We start from the raw sequence: 17,567 nt of genomic DNA, 5'->3' as shown, positions 1-17,567 counted from the left end.
CCCGCCCCCCAATTGGACCAACTTTGTGTGAGTGGAGTTGTGACCTGGCTCATGGGTTGCAGTGCCATTCACTCAAATTTGGCCTACCCAGACTCCCATCGTCATGACAGCCGGGCCAAACCTGAGTGGTACTGGGACCCCAGAGGTTGCAAGTGCCTGGAAAAGAGGGCAAGCCCAGCCAGTCCTGTGGGACAGGAGAAACAGGAGCTGCCACGTGACTCTTTGAAACATTCTGGTGACCCAGTGTTGGGTCCCAACCCACGGGTTGAGAAACCCCGCTACAGACTATTGCCCCATATAATTATTTCAGCTACATATGGGTTCCTTATTTTCTGAGTAGTGGACTTGATACCCTAGGGTCTGATTTGCAGAAGTGCAGCGCATTCACAGCTTCAACTGAAGTCAATGGAAGCACTGCTTAGAACATAATAAGTGCTATATAATGCTAAATTCTCTGAAAAAAATCAGGTCCTAAGCATATCAAATTGGGCATCCAAAATTAGTTTGCAAACTGTTGACTTTAATTGTTCAGTGCCTCAAAAATGAAGATAATGCCCCAGCACCTCACAGGTGCATAGCAAAGATTAATTAACGTTCGTGAAGCACTCAGATACTAGTGATGAGTACCATAGAAAAGCCCACAATGAAATTAATAATTCTGTCTTCATAGAAGGGTTTAAATAAATAGTGTGCAGTACGTAAGGCCTAGGGCCACACATTGAACCTTGAGGATAAAAATTATCCATTCTGTGTGTGAATGAGGCAGGCTTCCCATGGAAAAATAGGATGAGGTCATGTAATTAAAGGCTGTATCTTTATTTATGTGGATATATATATCCACAAGGAGGCTAAAATAAAATTACAGGAATTATAGGAAACCTTAATACTGGCATGTCCTAACTTTTGAGTGCTTGATTTTGCGACTTTAATAATGTTTTTAACATAGTTTGGTGTATAACAGATAATACAAGGGATAAACACACATACATACAGTCTCCAAATGGCTAGCATTAACAGTGTTTATCTCCTAAGATCCTTTAGTACAGTGACTCAGCGTTTTCCATACCATGACCCCATGCTACAACAGAAAAACATCCTAAATAAGGAGAAAAGAAAGAAAAGTGGGACCGCTAAACACTGAGGATGGAGTGGAGGTTAAGGATAATCTAGACATGGCCCAATATCTTAACAAATACTTGGCCTCAGTCTTTAATGAGGATCTTAGGGATAATGATAGCATGACAAATGGGAATAAGGACATGGAGGTAGATATTACCATATTGGAGGTAGAAGCAAAACTTGAACAGCTTAATCGGACTAAATCGGGGGGCCCAGATAATCTTCATCCAAAGAATATTAAAGGAATTGGCACATGAAATTGCAAGCCCATTAGCAAGAATTTGTAATGAATCTGTAAACACAGGGGTTGTACTGTATGATTGGAGAATTGCTAACATAGTTCCTATTTTTAAGAAAGGGAAAAAATGTGATCTGGTTAACTACAGGCCTGTCAGTTTGACATCTGTAATATGCAAGGTCTTGGAAAAAATTTTGAAGGAGGAAGTAGTTAAGGACATTGAGGTCAATGGTAAATAGGACAAAATACAACATGGTTTTACAAAAGGTAGATCACGCCACACCAACCTGATCTCCTCCTTTGAGAAAGTAACAGATTTTTTTAGACAAAGGAAACGCAGTGGATCTAATTTACCTAGATTTCAGTAAGGTGTTTGAAACGGTGCTACATGGGGAATTATTAGTTAAATTGGAAAAGATGGGGATCAATATGAAAATTGAAAGGTGGATAAGGAATTGGTAAAGGGGAGACTACAGCGGGTCATACTGAAAGGGGAACTGTCAGGCTGGAGGGAGGTTACCAGTGGAATTCCTCAGGGATTGGTTTTGGGACCAATCTTTTTATTACTGACCTCGACACAAAAAGTGGGAGTGTGCTAATAAAGTTTGCGGACGATACAAAGCTGGGAGGTATTGCCAATTTAGAGAAGGACTGGGATATCATATAGGAGGATCTGGATGACCTTGTAAACTGGAGTAATAGTAATAGGATGAAATTTAATAGTGAGAAGTGTAAGGTCATGCATTTAGGGATTAACAACAAGAATTTAGTTATAAGCTGGGGACGCATCAATTAGAAGTAACAGAGGAGGAGAAGGACCTTGGAGTATTGGTTGATCATAAGATGACTACGAGGTGCCAATGTGATATGGCCGTGAAAAAAAAGCTAATGCGGTCTCGGGATGCATCAGGCGAGGTATTTCCAGTAGAGATAAGGAGGTGTTAGTACCATTATACAAGGCACTGGTGAGATCTCATCTGGAATACTGTGTGCAGTTCTGGTCTCCCATGTTTAAGGAGGATGAATTCAAACTGGAACAGGTACAGAGAAGGGCTACTACATGATCCGAGGAATGGAAAACCTGTCTTATGAAAGGAGACTCAAGGAGCTTGGCTTGTTTAGCCTAACCAAAAGAAGGCTGAGGGGAGATAGGATTGCTCTCGATATAAATATACCGGAGGGATAAATATCAGAGAGGGAGAGGAATTATTTAATCTCAGTACCAATGTGGACACAAGAACAAATGGATAAAAACTGGCCATTGAGAAGTTTAGACTTGAAACTAGACTAAGGTTTCTAACCATCAGAGAAGTGAAGTTCTGGAACAGCCTTCCAAGGGAAGCAGTGGGGGCAAAAGACCTATCTGGCTTTAAGATTAAACTCGATAAGTTTATGGAGGAGATGGTATGATGGGTTAAAGATCAATTGCCAAAATCATGTTAACTATTCATGGTAAATAGGCCCAATGGCCTGTGTTGGGATGTTAGATGGGGTGGGATCTGAGTTACTACAGAGAATTCTTTCCTGGAAATCTGGCTGGTGAATCTTGCCTATATGCTCAGGGTTCAGCTGATCGCCGTATTTGGGGTCAGGAAGGAATTTTCCTCCAGGGCAGATTGGAAGAGGCCCTGGGGGTTTTTCACTTTCCTCTGCAGCATGAGGCACAGGTCACTTGCTGGAGGATTCTCTGCACCTTAAAGTCTTTAAACCATGATTTGAGGACTTCAATAGCTCAGACATAGGTGAGAAGTTTATTGCAGGAGTGGGTGGGTGAGATTCTGTGGCCTGCATTGTGTAGGAGGTCAGACTAGATGATCATAATGGTCCCTTCTGACCCTAATATCTATGAGTCTATCTACCCCTTTAAAAAAAAAAAAAAAAAAGGGTTTTGTGGCTGTGACTTCCAGGCTGAGAACCCATGCACTTGGGAAACAGATGGTTTGGTTGCTGTCATTTGCCTCTGATATCTTTCTGAAATAAATGGCAGATTACGAAAGTGCCTTAGATTACACACGAGATGTTGCTACGCTCGTATTATTACATTAGCACATTAAGCACAGAATAATTGCTCCTGCATGTGGGTTCGCATTTGAAGATATTAAACAGAGATCCCCTTCTGTCAGATTTTGCTGGCTGTCCAGGTGCAAGTTAAAGATTCAGTAGCAGATCTGAAAAAAAGCAGGAGACAATCGCAGTGCTTCAGCCAACATACACACCCTGGGCCCAATTCACTGCTGGCTTGCGGTCTGTATATTCGTCTACACCAATGTGAAACGGATATAAAATACTACTGTTCTGATCTGGTACTGTTCTGGCACTGGCATAAATGACTTTACAGGGAGCAGACCAACCTATGGCCTGAACCCGATCTCATGCTATTTTACACCAGTGTAATTTGTTTAACTCAAATGGAGTTAATCCCATTGAAACCAGAATCAACCCCTTTCTCTTTAGCCACCCTTAGGGCTCTGCATGAGCTACTCCTGAACACACAGGGCTTGACTACTACAGTATTACACCACCCTGCGGAACTGCACCGATGCTTACCAGACCCAGAATTTCTGCTCTGGTTGCCTACATAGTCACAGCAGTACTTGTATTTAACTTACTGCACTACTTTGCCAAGCCTCTAGGATACAAATTGAGTTTTGCAAGGTATTATGTAAAACCAAAAATTCCATTCTAGAGTTCCGCCATTCTTTACCTACTTGGCCTCCTTTAAAGAAAAACACCTCTCACCCAGGTAATGTAACAGGGAACAGAGGACTCATCTGTCTGAGGATCCATATGGGGAAAGGAGACTGGGACTGGAAGGGCCATGGGAGGAGTGAGTAGGCCAAGGGCTGGGCTGAGAAGGGAACAGACATTATCCCTCTCTATTCCTCCTACCATGCCCAACAGAGATTACAGCCTAGGTCTAAGTGTGCCCTTTCCCATGGAGCCTCCTCTATGCCAAGGATCCCCTAGGGCAGCCAAAGACTAGGGTCGGAGTCCCCAGGGAACAGAGATAGGCCAGATGCCCAGGGCCTCCCCTTAGATGGTTTTACCGAAAAGGGGGAGAGATCCAGCCTAATATGCGAATCAAAATTTTAATGATAAACCTGTGCTGATTTTAATAGTAGGGGCAACCTAAACCACTACATTATTTATTATTATCTGCTCTATTTATGCACTGCAATCAGCATTTCATGATTATAAATATTTAAACTCAAAGACTTTGGCTTTGCCTTCTACACAATTTTAATATACAATATAGCTTTGGCAGAAATCTCTACCTCTAAGTGGAAAATCTTACTTTATCATAAAACTCTAGCTTGCAACGATGAAAAACGTCACAGGTAAGCGGGACTAACAGTTTTTTCCTCTGTCTTCCCCTATCAACAATTTACTGAACTGGGACATTATGACGATAGTGACATCTTTTCCCTTTCCCCCTTTCTCGCCCTACCCCCCGCCCTCCTCCCTCACAGTGTGGGTGCAGCGGTCATCACAACCTAAGTCACTTTTTAGACAGCTCATAGCCAAGTGATGTGATTTTCACATCAGAGGTAAATGGATGATGTAATGGACTGAATGAGGGGGAAAGCAAACTAGCAAAGAAAAGTAGATTTACAAGCTTACCTCTCTGTGCTGCTGTTATCCTTACAAGAGTGCAGTGAGGCTTATTCCATCAATATCAGTAAAGCACTTTGAAATCTTCATTTAGAAGGCACTACAGAAATGTCAGCTATTATTAATATATTGTCTACTGTATGTGGAACAAGAAAACAGACAGGCCTACATCTAAAATTCTAGGGTCATTGTTTTTTTTGTTTTTAAATAGATAAAGAAAAAGGATGTTGATGTTTATTGTGCAACTTTATGTGGTGCATTCTCATTTTTATAGATATGAACCGCAATTCATTTTGGGTTTTCTTAATTATTGGTAGCCAGATGGTAAACAAAAAGGAACCTAGATCTATTTCCAAACGGATTCTATGAAAACAATGCATAACAAGCATACCATGCACAAAGTTTACTTCCTTTGGACCCAATCCTACTATGATAGAGGAGAACAGAGATGCAGTTGCCCTGAACTGACAACTATTAATATCACTCGCACTGGCATGACCCAAAGTCCTGTGAAGTTAGTGGGAGTCTCTGGATAGGCCTATAGCGTTTCATGCAAGGAGTAGCTCCACTGACTTCAGTGGATTACTCGAGATCATAAAACACACTACAACTGATAGCGTTTGTGGAACTGGGCCTTACATCTCCCAAATATCTCTCAGAGAGATTTAAAGATAAGATCTGACCATCTGTTTTATTCCTTAGTATCTTCCGTCTTTTCTCCTTTCCTAATCTCCTTGTTCCAGTTTCTTTTAAGTGGTTTTTCCCTTAAAACTTTTGGTTTTCCAAATTACTTTTCTGAAAGACAAACACAATATCAGGAAGGTACAGTTTACAAACCAAAGTCTCATTTTTCTTTTTAGTATCAGCTTTCTCTCTCGCCCATGAAAATAATCCCCAAATATTAGAAGTACAGTACGAGCCTTTTGTTAACCAAAACAGTTAATTGTCACAATGTAGAGGCCTATAATTTTAGGACATAATCTGTCTTCAAACATAGGCGCTGGAGCACCCACAGGGAAAAATTGGTGGGTGCTCTGCACCCTCCGGCAGCTCCCCCCCCACCCCAACTCACCTCCGCCCCCGCTCCGCCTTCTCCCCTGAGCACACCGCCGCATCCTGCTTCTCCCCCTGGCTCCCAGCCCTTGCACCGCGAAGCAGCTGTTTCGTGGTGGCAAGTGCTGGGAGGGAGTGGGGAGGAGCGAGAAAGCAGCGCACTCAAGGGAGGAGGCGGGGCCGGGGCTGGGATTTGGGCAAGGGTCCAATAGGGGCATGGAGGGGGGTGGAGTTGGGGCGGGGACATTGGGGAAGGGGTTGGAATGGGGGCGGGGCAGGGGTGGAGTCGGGGCACGAGCACCCACCGGCACCGAGAGAAGTTGGAGCCTCTGTCTTCAAATGTGCTGTTGTGAAATATTAAGCCTATACTAATGTAAAACCTTCTACCTTGCTGTAGGATCCTTATAGTCTTTGAACAGATTATGAGAGAGTTTTTTCTAGCTGAATGATTCCTTGGATACTAAGGGCCAGATCCTACATCCATCCAAGTCAATTGCAAAATGCCCCTTGACTTCAGTAGAATCATGATGAGGCCCTAAATTGACAAGGACTCCACAAAGGGAAACAAACTGTCAGAGTTTTGTATAAAAAGAAACAGTGTTGAACAGATTCTCTTAGACTATTAATTTATAGGGCCCAAAAGCATGCTAGGTACTTCATAGGAACAGAAAGACACCATCCATGCTCACAAGCGATTACAATGTAAATTTTAGATGTGACAAAATGAGTGAGGGAGAAAGAGCAGGTTCTGAATGAAGACAAGGGTTACTTCAACATCCTATGTGGTTACTCATTTTAGGTACGCACACATCTTTTCGGTTGTTAAGATTAGCTGGCCAGACCCTCAGCTGGGGAATATCAATTTAGCTCCATTAAAGTCAGTAGAATAAAGCTGATTTACTCCAGAAGAGGCTTTGGCCCTTTGTTTTTGGCTGGTTTATCTTTTAAAACAGTGACTCACAATGACTCACCTATTGAAGGCATCACAGAAAAAGTAAGTTTTGAGGAGGGATTTAAATAGCTTGATGGACATGAGCAGGGAGGGTGTTTCATGCATAAGGGACATGCATAGATCTGACATTTAGAACACTGAATACCATGAGTGCATCTTAATCAGAAAAATCCCAAGGTTACAGGAAGTCAACACTCTGAATCAGATCATTCAAATTCTATTTTTCGTTCTGTTCAGGAAAGAGAAGCTGAAAAACAAGATGGCAAAACACTGCTCTGACAATGGCTTTCTTTCATAACGTGTGGTAAACATTTACATGGACACGCACAACAAGCAAAACAAGAGCAGGAGTAGAGCCTGAAATTCTGCAGTTTGTCTATAAACCTCAGTTTCAACTTTTTTTTTTTTTTGCATTTCTGATGTCAGTAACTTTAAAAGAATAAAGTGTACACAAAATTGCAATCAGCCAGCATTTGGAAAATGCCCACATCTCCCATAGAGACCAAGTGGGTTGAAAGGATATGGTTCATTATGGCCATGCACAAATTAAAGCTCCAAACCTAAAAACAAGCACATGAATAACTGGAACTCACTGGGACTATTCATATACACATGCATAAAGTTACTCAATGTGCGTATTAGTAAGATCTAAAATTGGGCCTAGAGTTTCAGGACTTTTTTGCAACTTGATCTCCAGTGCATACTTGAATGGACACTCCTGTTTTGAATGCTGAGAGAGCACGTTTCCATAATTTCCTCTTTGTTGAGCCACTTTTGAGCTAAGATTTCCCATACAGTTTAACCATTTATGCAAGCCCATGAACAGAGAGACTCTGATTTTTATACTGGTAACTAGCCCTGAATATCATAGTAGTTTTTAAATTGCCGACCACTTTTTTCCCAGGTGGAATAATAAACTGGGGTTCCCCCCCATTTTTTAAAAACTGGATTTCTTTTTTATTTAAAAATCAGATTTCTATTTAAACTGGACTTTGGGATTTTAATTAAATACATTTTCTTTTTTTTAAAATAAATGTATTTAAAAGAGCATTTGAAATTATAACAATATATATTATGCTCTAAACTTATTACAATCCATTAAAATCATTTAAATGAAACAGAAAATAATATTCAAGGAGTACATGCTGGCTGCTGAAGTTTTAAAAAAATTAAAATCACTAAATTAGCGGAAATTACTGGCTAAGCACCTGGAACCAGAGTTTACTGAAGATCTAAAACAGCTTTTTACAGCAGCAACCTCTTCTACAGGTGCAGAGAAAATATTTTCTTAATTTAGTTTATTCAACTTCTTCCGTTCAATGACAAGTTAATTCAAATTTAAGAAATTTAATGTCAGTAGAACAAGCAAGAAAGCCACTTTCCTCTTCTAGTTCATGAATATAAGTGGGAGGATAAGATCTATTAGTTATAAAATCTTGTAGGACATGGTGCCCAGAAACAATCAGTCCAATTCACCAACTCCAGATATTTCCTTTATTTAATATATCAGTTAGTTATACACGCAAAACATGCTCTGATAAACATTTTTTTATTACCCAGCATATTTAAGATAATTTTATTTAACTGATAAAAACCATTTTAAAATGCTATGTTTTTGTACATTTTCAATGGAATTTCAATTTCCATCCAAATGCAGTCTGGCACAAATCAAATAAAAAAATGAATCTAGTAAATACAAAATGTGTCACTCACCATTTTTTAATATTAAAAAAATGTAAAATTTAAGAATCTAAACAAATGTATGTTAAGCTATATAGTTGCCTAAACAAATGCAGATATAGTTATAATCCTTCTGGTTAGCAAAAAAGGTACCAAATTTAATGCAAAGGCTGTATATATTTACAGGCAAATCAACAATGATTACCAGCCAGTGAGAATCAACCTTTAAGAAAATAACTATACAGTACATATGAAAAACACAATTAAAATCACTGATTTAAATCAAGGTTTCCTTCTTGCTGATTTAAATCATGACTAAAATCGGAGATTTAAATTGTTTTGCTTTAAATCAATCCACCCTGGTTTTTCCCCTCATTTTAGAGGTCGTCTGTTCTTTTTCTTTCTTCCTCCGTTTCCATAATTTTGTATGTTACTTGAATATTAAGTCTGATTTGAGATTAAACACAATTGGAAGTTTGACATGCTATCTGCAGTAACTGTTCCAGTTTTAGGAGGGAGGCATCGATACAGTGGATATATCAGTACAGATGCTTCCATGTATAAGTTTGTATGTTTTTCCCCTTTAAAAATGTGATGAAAATACAGACAGTGAACTAACAGCATATTATGTAGGAGTACATTTAGGTCTGAAATAATAATGTACCCTTGTAATGAGAGGAAGAACACAGAAGTACACTGCAGAGCAATAATAGGGTTTGATTTAATCAATTCCATTACTTGGACTGAAATAGCAATCAGATGCTGTAAACCTAGTTATGCTAAGAACACTATCTCGTGACTTGAAGAAAATATTTCAGGACTAAGAACAAAAATGTTTGCTATAATCTGGTGATTTGTCAGTTGGAAGCGACAAAGGAGGTGAAAGACCTGGGTGTAGTGGTTGACCACAAAATGACTATGAGTCACCAATGTGATGTGGCTGTGAAAAAAGCTAATGCAGTCCTAGGATGCATCAGGTGAGGTATTTTCAGTAGAGACAGGGAAGTGTTAGTACCGTTATAAAAGGCACTGGTGAGACCTCATCTGGAATAGTGTGTGCAGTTCTGATCTCCCATGTTTAAGAAAGATGAATTCAAACTGGAATAGGTGCAGAGATGGGTTACAAGGATGATCACAGGAATGGAAAACCTACCTTATGAGAGAAGGCTTGAGGAACTTGCCTTGTTTAGCCTAACCTAACAAAGGCTGAGGGGAGATATGATTGCTCTCTGTAAATATCACAGAGGAAGAGGAGTTATTTAAGTTAAGCACCAATGTTGACAAAAAAACAAATGGATATAAACTGGCCATCAACAAGTTTTAGGCTTGAAATTAGGTGAAGGTTTCTAACCATCAGAGGAGTGAAGTTCTGGAACAGCCTTCCAAGGAGAGCAATGGGAGCAAAAAAAAAAAACCTAACTGGCTTCAAGACTAAGCTTGATAAGTTTATGGAGGGGATGGTATGATGAGATTGCCTACCATGGCATGTCGCCCAACTGTTACTGCTAGTAACAAATATTTCCAGTGGTTGGAGATGGGACATTAGATGATGAGGGCTCTGCGTTACTACAAAGAATTCTTTCCCAGGTGTCCGGCTGGTGGGTCTTGTTGACATGCGCAGGGTCTAACTGATCACCGTATTTGGGGTTAGGAAGGAATTTTTCCCCAGATCTGATTGGCAGAGACCCTGGGGATTTTTTCACCACCTTCTTTCAGCATGGGGCATGCGTCATTTGCTAGTTTGAACTAGAGTAAATGATCGATTCTTTGTAACTTGACATCTTTAAAATCATGATTTAAGGACTTGAATAACTCAGCCAGAAGTTATAGGTTTATTACAGGAGTGGGTTGGTGAGATTCTGTGGCCTGCAATGTGCAGGAGGTCAGACTAGATGATCATGATGGTCCCTTCTGGCCTTAAAGTCTATGAAAATACATCTAGAACCTGGGTCAATTTCTATTGTCACACCTCTGCTCAGTAGGTTAGGAAACCATTGTAATTTAAATGAGGGAGTTCCTTACGCAAGGACTGAGTGAGACAGACACTAGAGGAAAACCAGTCTGGCAATCCGGAGACAGCTCCCGATATTGTTTATGAGAGAGATCAGAGTTCAGGTACTGAGGTTGGGCCAGAGCTTCTGGGCACACAGGGCTTGATGCTGCTGTCATTAACTTCAATGGCACAGGTTCAGGCCCACAGTAGACTCAGCCACAGGAGGCTGGAGTGTCTAATGCAAGGATCAGCAACCTTTGGCATGCGGCCCACCAGGGTAAGCCCCCTGGCGGGCCGGGCCGGTTTGTTTACCTGCAGCATCTGCAGGTTCGGCCGATCACAGCTCCCACTGGCCACGGTTCGCCGCTCCAGGCCAATGGGGGCTGCGGGAAGCGGCGCAGGCCGAGGAATTTCCTTTTCCTGTAAAAGGATTTCCCTCCCCCAGGGGAGTGCTCCCAAACAACCATTGATGCAGCAACCCAATTAAAGCGCTCAAGAGATAATAAGTGAATCCTCAAAAGGAAATGCAGGTAGTTGTATTACCCATGCATCTTTAAATTCATTGCAGCCATGAAAATGCAGGAATGTGCACAAGAAGAGATGGCACTTGCAGATTGTTCAAAACGAATATTAAAATGACCTTTCTATGTAGCAGAATTTGCTTTAGGTACAGGGAGGCCTCTGACACACTTCCCTGTTATGTAAACTTATCAGATTGTGTGTCAGGTCAATGAGAGACAACGAGTAAAATGTTCAAAAGCACATAAGTAACTTAGGAGCCTACTAAAGTGACTTAGGCTCTGAAAAGCCTAAATCTCATTGGAAGTCTTTTGAAAATGAGACCAAGTCTCTAAGTGACTTAGGTGCTTTTGAAAATTTTACCCATAATCTCTCACTTCCCACGTAAAAAGGAGTCTAATTTCAGGACCTAGTGCTGAGAGGGGCTAAGCATCTGCAGCTTCCATTGGCTTCAGCACCTGAGTATCATGCCATTAGTCAGTATTTGATTTAAAAAGAAAAAAAAAAACAACCCTGCTAATGGCCAAAGTCTCCTATTTTCTTTCACTTTTATTTTTGAAAGCACTATCATTCTGTATCTTAAATAAATTCCTAAAGCACCCATTTATAACTACAGATGTCAGCTTTATATTGGTTGCAAGGTAATCATTCAGATTGCTGCCGCTGGCAGCATTAACATGTTCTACATGACAAACATATCATTATCCATTGTAAACTACATTCTATCTAGCACCATGGAAACCCTTTGAAAATAGCATTTAACTTCACAAATTGTTTCCCTGAAACTGATTCTTTACTTAGATGCACACATTTCAGGGGATTTATTAGGCTGGGGTAGTCAATAGGCGGACCATGGGCCAAATCTGGACAGCCAGATGCTTTTGAACAGAAAATCTTTTTATTTACTTAATATTGGGTTTTTTTATTATAATTATTTTCTCTGGAGTCTGGACCTTAACTATACCTTGACCAAGAAATTTTGACCTTGACAAAAAATTATTGACTACGCTGCATTAGGCTGAATACCAACATCTGCATTTCACAGATCTCATCCTATTTCTCTGCAACATTGCAATTTTTATTCAAATAGTTATTTGTTGTCTTTATTATTAAGTGTGACATTTTGGTTTACTGTATACTCATTAAGAAATTGATGAAACACATTAGACTTCTCTGTTTGAGAATATCTAGAGAAAGATACCATTCTGGTCTCTGAAATAAAACCAGAAGGCAACACTGAAATTTAAAACAAAACAAAACCAGCACACAACACCATAGGGAAGATTCTGGTCTCATTTATATACACTGGGCTCTACAGAATTACTCCTCATCCACTCAGGGAAGAATCCAGTCTCTTTGTGCCTTACCTTACAGTATGTTCCCTTCCTAAGAGTGGGCTGTTTGCAAACTTGTACATTTGCATAAGCCACAGCTTTTATCTGGTTCTCCGAAAGGTCAAAAATTAGAAGCACTAAAACAAACATACATGATAAATAAGCCAGCTGGCCGCAACTTAAAGTGACCACATGGAGGAAGTGTGGAGAATAATGAAAGCAGGATGGAGAGCTTTAAAAAGTGTGGGTTGTCCTAGGTACTGCAAGTTATATGATGCCTCGAAAGAATTTGTTTTTTAAGTCAGCTTTGTATCTTTGTAAAGATTAGTGACTGGCAATCCAGGTTTAGTGATGTCATCATTCTATAATATTTGTGGATATATTTGCCTTGGATAAAAGATGCATCTGCTCATGTGATTATATGCATTGAAACACTTTGTATGACAAAAGTCATAACATTTAAAACAACAGCACTCATTCCACTTCTGCACAATGTGGAGACTCATGTTCTACCATAGAAATGAAAACCATGAATAAATGGACCAGATCAAAACAAAAGCAAAAAAAAAAAAAAGGGGGCGCGGGGGCCTGACAAAACAGACAAAAGGAGAGGGAATGGTAAGAAGTGAAGCATTATGCAAAAAAAAGTCTAACAAGCATGTGGTGGCTGCCCCAACAGAACAATGTCTTGAAAATAAGAAGGGAGGTACAGACACATTAGTTGTCCTGTTTTGGTTTTTGGAAATAAATGGGGGAAACCTAAAAGGTCAACTTAAAATTCAAGGGCAAGATCCATAGTTGGTCTTAATCAGCATAGCTCCACTGACTTCAAAGGACTTATAACACATTATAATAGCTGAGGATCTAGACATGTATTTTAAACAACTTTCCTTATCTAGGTTTCAGAGTAACAGCCATGTCAGTCTGTATTCACAAAAAGAAAAGGAGTACTTGTGGCACCTTAGAGACTAACCAATTTATTTGAGCATAAGCTTTCGTGAGCTTCATCGGACGTGAGCTGTAGCTCACGAAAGCTTATGCTCAAATAAATTGGTTAGTCTCTAAGGTGCCACAAGTACTCCTTTTCTTTTTTCCTTATCTAAATTACCAACCTCACCTCAGATTATTAAAAAAGGAACATTTTTTAAAATTCAAGTTGTTTTTCATTATTTATTGCGGTTTATATTTTGCTTGAGCAACAAAATTTAATTAAGTCAGATTCACTTTTGTTTACAGTTAGTTTCACTCCAAGTTCTCAGAACTGCCATGTTTGAGTTGCAAATATCCTCAAGGAATGTTTATTTGTTTAAGAGCAACTGTTTCTCTGGACATGCTTTTAATTAATTGAAACATTTCTATTGATCTTCAGCTTTGTCAAAGCTTCACTTTTTATCTTATGTAGTCAGCAAAAATCTAAAATTTTGGGCCAAATTTGGGTTAGACTAACTCTCAATCAACAAGTGACTATAAACAGAAGATGATGATGCAGCTCTCCAAAGATGACCACACTTAAATAAACAAAGCTTAACGTTTGACTAAGCAACAGAAGATCATTATTCCCTAGCAAATACACTATCACCCACGCATTGTCAGCAACTGGAAATGTGATTTGATGAAGACCTAGAAATAATTCTCAAAATGAGAATTACTGTGATCATTTTTTCCAGCTGTATGTCATAGCTTCATATCATAAAACTGTTTTGGGTGAATTTAATTGTCTGATGAGGACTTTTTGTTTAAAACTGTTTGTTATTCAAAACAAGCAATTTGCATAGGGAGAAGCAAAGGAAATTTTTACTCTTCTATTTAAACCGAGTGCAACAAAAGTGCTTTCAAAGCATCACTGGTCCTGACTCCTGACATTATAAATTACAGAATACTATCAAACTCCTGATAGAAAACAAAGCAGACTTAAACATGCTTCCCTCATAACCCCCAAAGCAATTTCCACCTAAGTGGAAGAACTTGCACCAATGTGGAAAGTTCCCCTTGACCTCTCCCATTACACGAAGAAAATGTGAGCCTAATGTTACAGGCACCTCTTAATTTCTGTAAGCAAATGTCAGTCTCTAGAGCTGAGAAAATGGCATTGTTCTTTATGATCAGAGAATTTAAATTCAAGAGGTTGAAATGCCCTAATGAATTTAGTAACTTAAACCCAGAAAGGAAGCACCTGCTTTCTTAATAGCCAGCCAATTAAAAATCCTACCACTGTTTTATATATTCATAATTCAATATGAACAGTCTTTTACTGGTTAATAATGCCAAATATCTAGCTATGGTCAGACCGCCATGCAACTAAAATATGTCACAGTGAAGAACAATAATGCCAAAGTCTGCAGTACTGATCAGGGCAACAGTTCTAAAAGGAAATGTTTAAAACTGTGAATTGTGCCATATGGAATGAATTCCAGAGTATATGAACCAAAGGTTCCCACAGACAAAGCACTCCAGGCTTGATCCTCAAGTGATGTAAATTGGCATAGTTTAGTTTACTTCAATGAAGCTGTGGATATGGGCCCCAAATCTACATTTAGTTACACATCTACTCAATGTGCAGCAGCAGTCAAAAAAAGTGAACAGAATGTTGGGAATCATTAAGAAAGGGATAGATAAAAGACAGAAAAAATCAAATTTGCCTCTCTATAAATCCATGGTACACCCACAACTTAAATACTGCCTGCAGATGTGGTCGCCCCATCTCAAAAAAGATGCATTGGAATTGGAAAAGGTTCAGAAAAAGGCAAAAAAAATTATTAGGCGTATGGAACGGCTTCCATATGAGGCAAGATTAATAAGACGGGGACTTTTCAACTTGAAAAAGAAGACGAAGGGGGGATATGATAGAGGTCTATAAAATCATGACTGGTGTAGAGAAAGTAAATAAGGAAGGGTTATTTACTCCTCATAACACAAGAACTAGGGGTCACCAAATGAGATTAATAGGCAGCAGATTTAAAACAAACAAAAGGAAGTATTTCTTCACACAACACACAGTCAACAGATGGAACTCTTTGCCAGACGATGTTGTGAAGACCAAGACTATAACAGGGTTCAAAAAAGAACTAGATAAGTTCATGGAGGATAGGTCCATCAATGGCTATTAGCCAGGATGGGCAGGGACGGTGTCCCTAGCCTCTGTTTGCCAGAAGCTGGGAATGGGCAACAGGGGATGGATCACTTGATGGTTACCTGTTCTGTTCAGTCCTTCGGGGGCACCTAGCATTGGCCACTGTCAGAAGACAGGATACTGGGCTAGATGGATCTTTGGTCTGACCCAGTATGGACCATTTTTATGTTCTAACATACCTTTTCCTCTCCCCACAACACTCTCAACAACCCACAATATTTTCCACTCGTGGAAACAGGTGCGTCTCCTCTCCTCTTGTAATTCCTAAAGCAAGGTTTCCTTCCATTTATTTGCCAGCGCTGGCTGGACAACCAGAATGAAATTCAAATCAATAAAATAAAGGATGTTTAAACAAAAAAAACACAATGAAATGATCAGTGTGTTTGTCTGCTAGATTAATAATGAAAGGTAAGAAGTTGCAGGAAATCCACTTAGTTGAACTAAAAATAAAATGGGCAGGCTTTTGAAAATTGCACTCTTGTCACCATGCCACAGAAAACAGAATGAGGTAAAGCAAATGCTGAGGTTGGAATTAACACACTGCCACATTCTGTTACTTGTGGTAGTACAGCTGAGTTCCCCACCACAGTGCAGCAGGCGTTTTGGTCATAGTCACATGGGGAGTTACCACAGTGGAATCCCAGACTCAAGAGGGAACCCCTGATATAGGAGGATTCTGTTTTTGTTTTATTAAACCATTGGCTGGCAGCTCCCCTTATTCACAATTTATGCCAGCTAAGAACCTGACCCTGCAGCTGAAATTGCAAAAATTAACCAGGAGTTAACCTGAGTGCAAGAATTTGTATCTTTCTGTGGTGTTTCCTTTCACTGCTCTTACGATGCCAAAAAAAAGTCTATATCTAACCTTAACAAGAGCACTGACCATGGTGCAATGTCCAGCTGAAGGCTTGTAACATCTCAGTCTCTGCCAATCCCACAGCTTTAAAAAGTTCTCTATAAAGTTCTTTACAAAGTGCATTTTATAACCACACACTTATTGTGCAAGGAGTGGGCATTAGCAACACCATGTGCCACTACATAAACTGCACTTATAGCTAACTTTGTAGCTGTACCCAATTCACTGCTCTCTCTGCCATTTGTATTACTCTCAATACTCGAGTGCCGTGTCCTGGAGACTTTCAGTTTTTCTCATTATTTTCTTGGTTTCCACCAACCCCTTTATTCTTCTTTAAAAGAAGGAAAGATTTGCCTATCACTCATCATTATCAAGCCCAAGGTAAGTGTTGGAGTAAGCCGGGCAAGATTTAAGCCCTGTCTACACTCTGGAGAGAGAAATGGTTGAAAATTGGGTTAAAACACAGCTTGCACTGAGCTATTTTCTACCACCATTTGGCCAGCTAGTACGGAAGAGGAGGAGCAGTGTGACAGAGTTCTAGAAAAGCGCTCAAGTTTCGTCTGGCCTTTAGTGGCCTCATTCACACCAGCCAGCCAAACGTCAGGAAACACTTCAGTGAGAGCCACATTTGAATCATGTTTTAACAAGGTCTGCAACCATGAAGATTAACGTTAGTAAATGAAGCCTGAGAAGGCCCAGCTGACATTTTTCCAGGCAACTCCTTTCTCTACCATTCAATTATAGACATTTTCAGTGCAATCACTGTAGCATCTAGGCACCAATCCTATTAGGCTGCCACTGGACTCAGTGTTGCTTTAGCTGTCAGGTTTCCTCATTATTCTTTCCTCAAAAATGACTTTGCTCTTGGCCTGGAACCACATACCTCATTAACCAATAAGCACCGTACTGCATGTTGTGTCCAGTACACAGGGGCCCAGTCACCCATTCAGTGAGCAGTAAACTGGGAGCAAACACCAGATCTGGAATTTATGATTGGTACAACATGCTTCATATACAGGGAGAATGAGCATCTGCTCCTGGCTTGCAAGCCCACACAGAACCTGCTCACTCCACTAAACTA

At 40.0% G+C, this 17,567-nt stretch overlaps 1 protein-coding gene across 10 annotated transcripts in view; it reads right to left on the bottom strand.

Annotated features, from left to right (window-relative positions):
* The window catches only part of TIAM1 (TIAM Rac1 associated GEF 1), a 264,451-nt gene that overhangs the window by 159,700 nt on the left and 87,184 nt on the right, over positions 1-17,567 (bottom strand). Inside the window, exon 3 of one of the 10 annotated variants that reach the window (XM_073362467.1) lies at positions 4,979-5,069. The exons of the other annotated variants lie outside the window; for them this stretch is intronic. The gene's annotated coding sequence lies outside the window, so the exon portion shown is untranslated. The remainder of the gene's footprint in view (positions 1-4,978; positions 5,070-17,567) is intronic. 10 annotated transcript variants of the gene reach the window in all.

This window comes from Lepidochelys kempii, chromosome 1 (genome assembly GCF_965140265.1).
Source record: "Lepidochelys kempii isolate rLepKem1 chromosome 1, rLepKem1.hap2, whole genome shotgun sequence".
Lineage (NCBI taxonomy): Eukaryota > Metazoa > Chordata > Testudines > Cheloniidae > Lepidochelys > Lepidochelys kempii.
This window is presented reverse-complemented; position numbering and strand designations above follow the sequence as displayed.